Source organism: Salvelinus fontinalis, chromosome 11 (genome assembly GCF_029448725.1).
Source record: "Salvelinus fontinalis isolate EN_2023a chromosome 11, ASM2944872v1, whole genome shotgun sequence".
Classification (NCBI taxonomy): Eukaryota; Metazoa; Chordata; class Actinopteri; order Salmoniformes; family Salmonidae; genus Salvelinus; species Salvelinus fontinalis.
In genome coordinates, this window is record NC_074675.1 from 17,599,887 (window position 1) to 17,606,192 (window position 6,306).

At 46.1% G+C, this 6,306-nt stretch overlaps 1 protein-coding gene across 1 annotated transcript in view; it reads left to right on the plus strand.

Annotated features, from left to right (window-relative positions):
• The first annotated feature begins 593 nt into the window (after nucleotides 1–593).
• The window catches only part of LOC129865195 (protein kinase C theta type-like), a 24,550-nt gene continuing 18,837 nt past the window's right edge, over nucleotides 594–6,306 (plus strand). Inside the window, exon 1 of the mRNA XM_055937758.1 lies at nucleotides 594–700. The gene's annotated coding sequence lies outside the window, so the exon portion shown is untranslated. The remainder of the gene's footprint in view (nucleotides 701–6,306) is intronic.

Consider the following 6,306-nt stretch of genomic DNA (forward strand, 5'->3'; position numbering starts at 1 on the left):
CCAGATATTAGGCATTGTGGATAATGTGTTGTGCTTTCGCCAGACACACCATTTACTCCATAGTCAAGTATCGCCATCTAGTGGATGCAGCTGACATGCACGATATGAGTGGAATTAACACAATTGCAGCTGGGATGGGAATTTGAGCAGCGCAACAGCTGCGTGACAGCTGGATTATCGTCCATCTTCCAATGACCCTTTACTGTTGAACCTTTTCTGGCGTGATAGCTTACCCCTGGTTTTCGGGAATTTTCCTACCCAATTATAAACTGATCGACGGGGTATGTTTCTACAAACACTGGTAGTAAATCGGACGAGCCTGAGTGGAGGGAGTTCAGGATCTGAAAAGACTCTGACTTTTTGGGATATTCAACCATAGATGCACAACGATTTATTCCGCATTGCGGAAATCCATTCCAGCCTACCTGTGCTTTGCACACCTGTAATACCACTTCACTCCACATGGGGGCATCATTGAATTCTTCATTAATTAATCCGATTTATAGTAAATGGGCGTTACCTTGATTTCTGCGGTGGTGCTGCTGGTGGTAAAATAGAGGTGCACTTATTCTGATCATTGGTGCCTCCGCAAGGCCACTTAGACACAGTTATTACAAAACTCTGAAGCAGCAAGATCGACATTAGCTTTAAATGAACCGCAACACCAAAGAAGTTGTGTTTTGTAGTTTGACCTTTAAAGGTAGGCATGCATTTATTCCGTTATGCCTATTCATCATTTGCATATGGATTTCCAGTCTGTAATAGAAGAACATTGTATATTTATTTTGATTTATTTGGGTATTTTGATCATTCCACTAGTCTGAAATATAGGCTACTGCATAAATTAAAAGACAATTAAAAAAATAAATAATCCTGATTGGCATGCACTTATAACCTTCCCATCCATGCACCAACTACACCAGAGACTTCAAAAGGAGGTAGGCCTATAGTCAGTGGTAGAGAACGATGAATGAAATATGAATGATATGCTGCATCGTAGCCTAATATGCATATGTGTGGAGTAGAGTTGAGTAATAGGATTAGTAACCTACCATAGGCACTTATTTGCTGACATAATTGTCATGTTTCACGTATTCAGTGCTGTAAAACTTACTATGTTTCTAAATGTAAGCCAGGAATTAGTTAAGTAGTTGTACTTATGGACAAAGCTCTCCTTGGTTTTACTTGTACTCCATTGATGTGATCACTCAATGTTATTATGAGGTACACCTCAAGAGTCAAAGCCACATTCTTAGAATTAGACGTTTATCCATGTTTTTCAATCATCAAATTTCAAAGTTGTTCCAAAAAATGTGTAAGTGTTTACGGTTAAGTTTAAGCATTAACTCCGAATTTTTAAGGTTAGGATTAAGTTAAGACATTAACTCTGATTGGTTGAGGTAAGGGTTAAGGTTTGGGATAGGATCAAACCCACATTCTAAAAACAACTTTCAACCTATCCACCATCCCTGTCCATAACACCCTAGCCAAACAGAAACCTACTTGAAGGTAACAGCGCTAACTGTTACCCCAGTTGCCAGTTTTAACGTCATCTCCCAACGGCATCAGACATGGATGGACGTTGAATACTGTCTTATATCATGGGTGACCTGGCTGCGCACGCACGCACACACACACACACACACACACACACACACACACACACACACACACACACACACACACACACACACACACACACACACACACACACACACACACACACACACACACACACACCTACAGAAGAAGGTTTGATGGGAGGCTCTTTGACCCTCATGAAAGGTCCACTAAAGGTCAAACTGAGGAAAAAGTTGTTCATATGGAATGGTCATTGTGTTTGATCTCCAGTGTGTGTGTGTGTGTGTGTGTGTGCGCGCGCGCGCGTGCGTGTGTGGCGGTCAGGATGAAAGAGATCGCTAGCCTTTTATGAGGGCTTGTGGGGAGACATGCATACACACACACACACAGTTGAGTAGTTCAGGGAAACAGTATTAAAGAGTTCATCTTGTGTTAAACCTCTATGACCCTTAAGGTGTCCACAGAGCATCATAACCAACACATAACTATACAGGACATGAAGTGATTGTGTTTACAACAGAAATACTGGGGTTGCTAATCTGATGTAAGAACATCTGGGTGTAACAAGGCCCATTGTTGTTGTTCCAGCATAAATACATGGGAATTAGGGCCACTTATAACACAGTAGACAGAGAGAGAGAGGGAGAGATTATTTTGAAATTTGTGAGTGTAATATTTACTGTTCACTTTTTATTGTTTATTTCACTTTTTTTTATCCATTTCAGTTGGTTTGGCAATAAAGCCCCTTGAATTGAGAGAGAGAGAGAGAGAGAGAGAGAGACAGACAGACATTTACATTTACATTTAAGTCATTTAGCAGACGCTCTTATCCAGAGCGACTTACAAATTGGTGCATTCACCTTATGATATCCAGTGGAACAACCACTTTACAATAGTGCATCTAAATCTTTTAGGGGGGGGGTTAGAAGGATTACTTTATCCTATCCTAGGTATTCCTTAAAGAGGTGGGGTTTCAGGTGTCTCCGGAAGGTGGTGATTGACTCCGCTGACCTGGCGTCGTGAGGGAGTTTGTTCCACCATTGGGGTGCCAGAGCAGCGAACAGTTTTGACTGGGCTGAGCGGGAACTGTACTTCCTCAGAGGTAGGGAGGCGAGCAGGCCAGAGGTGGATGAACGCAGTGCCCTTGTTTGGGTGTAGGGCCTGATCAGAGCCTGAAGGTACGGAGGTGCCGTTCCCCTCACAGCTCCGTAGGCAAGCACCATGGTCTTGTAGCGGATGCGAGCTTCAACTGGAAGCCAGTGGAGAGAGCGGAGGAGCGGGGTGACGTGAGAGAACTTGGGAAAGTTGAACACCAGACGGGCTGCGGCGTTCTGGATGAGTTGTAGGGGTTTAATGGCACAGGCAGGGAGCCCAGCCAACAGCGAGTTGCAGTAATCCAGACGGGAGATGACAAGTGCCTGGATTAGGACCTGCGCCGCTTCCTGCGTGAGGCAGGGTCGTACTCTGCGAAGACATGCTCAATATGAGCTCCTGATATATTTCATATTTTTTTAGTTTTTAGAATGAGATAAACACTCTAATCGAAAAAGAATTCCAGACAAGTGATCAACAACAACTCTACTCATTCAGACTAGAAAAAAAGTAACTTTGCACCTCAAGTTAAGAAGTTTTGACTCTAGCTAGCTAACGTTAGCTACACAACAAAAACCTAGCCAACAGACTAACAAGCTAGCCAGAAGAAATAAGCTGGAACAAACCTAGCAAGGGGAGCTAATACAATTACATCAAACGACCAAACTGAGTGAGTAAACCAAAAAGGATTACGGACTAACTTTAAACATATCTTCTGTTTTTTGTCACTCTTTTTGCTGTTTTTTAAAAACTAAATTAGAGCTAGCTAGCAACAGCAGCAAACAAACAAACCGGTTGCTATGGCAACAGAGCAGCAAAACAGAGCCCACAGGCACCATGTCCCCACTTCCCCTCAGCACTGAATCCATTCTCTACCCTCCAGAGGTCAAAAATGACACAACGAGGAAAGCTTTTAAACAGAAACTACTAAAGAGGAGGCCAGAAACCCTTTTCACAGACCACTACAAAAACGGTGATGTGAGTCATCTCATCTTTCTCACTGACAAGCCAAATGCATGGCGCTCAGCAGTCTGCTCTCACTACCCATCCATAAAGAAAGAGGGAATCTGTAATGGGTGGAAGCTGAAAGTCAAAGAGAAAGACGACCCTGACAGCACCATGATAACAATCAACCTCTACAAGACTGGGACTGTCATGGTGCAAGGTAATCTTAGGCTGTTTGAAACAGACTTTCAGACCATTAAGGAGATAGCGGAGAGAGAGAAGGACACCACCAGTGACATGCCCTCCCACAAGACAAACTCCACCAGTACCACCCTCACCCCTACTAGCCCCACCCAAAAAGGCGCATCCAGCACCTCTCTTCCCACCATAGAGGAGGACACGCCCCAGGAGGAGAGCGACCCCCTCAGTGCAGAGCAGGCTCAGGCCCTCCTCACCACCATGGCTGCCATGAGGGATGAGTTCACCAAACTGGAGGGGGAGGTGGTCCTGCTCAGGGAGAGCGTGAGCAAACAGCAACCAGACAACCACACCTTAGAGGAGCTCCTAACCAAGGTGCGGATAGAGCAGGACAGCAGCCTTGCAACACAACTGAAAGAGGTTCAGCAAGAGAGAGACGGACTCAAGAGAGAGCTGGCTGATCTAACAAAGGAGGTGAAAGAGCTCCAAAAAGACAGGCTGAGCAGTAATAAGGATCTGACCACACTAAGAGAGGAGCTGCAGGAGAGAAAGAGAACAGAGGACAGGCTGCAGGAGCAGCTAGATCACCACCCTATGACCTGCCCTCACACAGCAGAGGCCACCTCAACCAGCCAGGCCTCCCCAGCCCTGCTTGCTACATGCCTCCTCCCCAGCCCACAGAACAGCCTCCCACTGACAGTGGCACCGGCACAGACCAGCCACACCCCAGCTCCAACACCCACGAGCCCCCCCCTCTACCCCCTCCAGTCCAGAATAAACACTGGCTGACATCGTCCTGTTGATGGACTCAAATGGGAAGTTTGTTCAGGAGAAGAAACTTTTCCCTAGACACAAAACGAGAAAGGTGTGGTGCCCAACAACGCAGAGTGGCATGAAGCTGCTTGATAAGGCCCATCTTGGGTCGCCAAGCCACATAATCATACACACCGGAAGCAACGACCTGCGTGCTCAGCAGGAGAAGGTGGCGACTTCACTACGGGGAGTGATTGAGAAGGCCTCCGCAATCTTCCCCAACTCAAGAATCGTGGTGTCAACCCTTCTACAGAGGAAGGACTTCCACCCTGCCACAATCCAAAGAATAAACGCCAGCCTCTCTCGGGACTGTGCCCTGTGACCCATTGTACACCTGGCCCACCATCCCACCCTCAATCTGGACTGTCTCTATGACCATGTTCACCTGTACAGGGAGACAGTCCCCATCCTTGCCAAGACTCTCAAGGACGTCGCTTTAAACCGCAGCCCGACCTCTCCACCCAGGAACAGCGGAACAATCTCCACCCCGCCGAGATCACCGAGGCAACACCCCGGACCAGCACCCTGGAACCCCCAGCCACGACCACAGCACCACCAACCTCAATGCCCACCACAGCCAGCGCAGCACAGACCACCCCAGCCCAGCTTCAGACTCACTCAGACGAGGCCTCCCAACCCCCTGCCCCCCACCGCAGACCCACACTTGGAGGAGCCACAGCCCAGCAGGCAGAGCTACGCACAGGCTGTGAGAGGAGCAACTGGCCCAGGCCCCACCAATGAAATGAGTGACAAATGCTGAGTCTACTATGCTCACATGTGATAGGCCGAGGGTCATGGTAAGATGAGCACAAGAACTCCACCATCCTCACACTACATCCACCCAAGTGGCACGACACAAATGCTATCTCAAATGATAAACAAATCACATTTGCATAATAAGAGTTTACATTAATTGAAAAATCCTATTTTAACAGTTCTTGTTGGATTGTGAGTGTTTGTCTCATTTTTTGAAGGTAAAGAAAAAAAGTTAGGAAATATTTTTACGTTGCATGTTGGAATTTACAAGGATTGAAGTCCTCTGCTTTTGGGCTAAAGAGCAGAGACCCAGACTTCCTGAAAGAAATTGATGATATTGATATTGTAGTACTACAGGAAACATGGTGCAGAGGTGATGTTTCCACTGGCTGTCCACTAGGTTATAGGGAGATAATCATACCACCCACTAAATTAAACGGAATCAGACAGGGCAGAGACTCAGGGGGAGTGCTAATATGGTATAAATCTGAACTAATTAATTCAATCGAATTGATCAAAACAGGAGAATTCTTTATCTGGTTAAAAATCAACAAGGAGGCTATCTTGACAGATAAAAACGTTTTCCTCTGTGCCACATACATTCCCCCGTCAGAGTCACCCTACTTCAATGAAGAGAGTTTCTCCATTCTAGAGGGGGAAATTAGTCACTTTCAGGCCCAAGGCAACGTACTGGTCTGTGGAGACCTGAATGCTAGAACAGCAGAAGAACAAGACACTATTAACAGTCATGGGGATAAACACCTACCAGGAAGCAACAACCTTTCCCTCCCCACATACCCCCACAGAAACAACTATGACAAATTGAAAAACAAAAATGGAGTACAGCTCGTGAAGCTCTGTCGAACACTGGGTCTGTACATAGTCAATGGTAGGCTGAACAAAAAAGGAACAGCACATTAG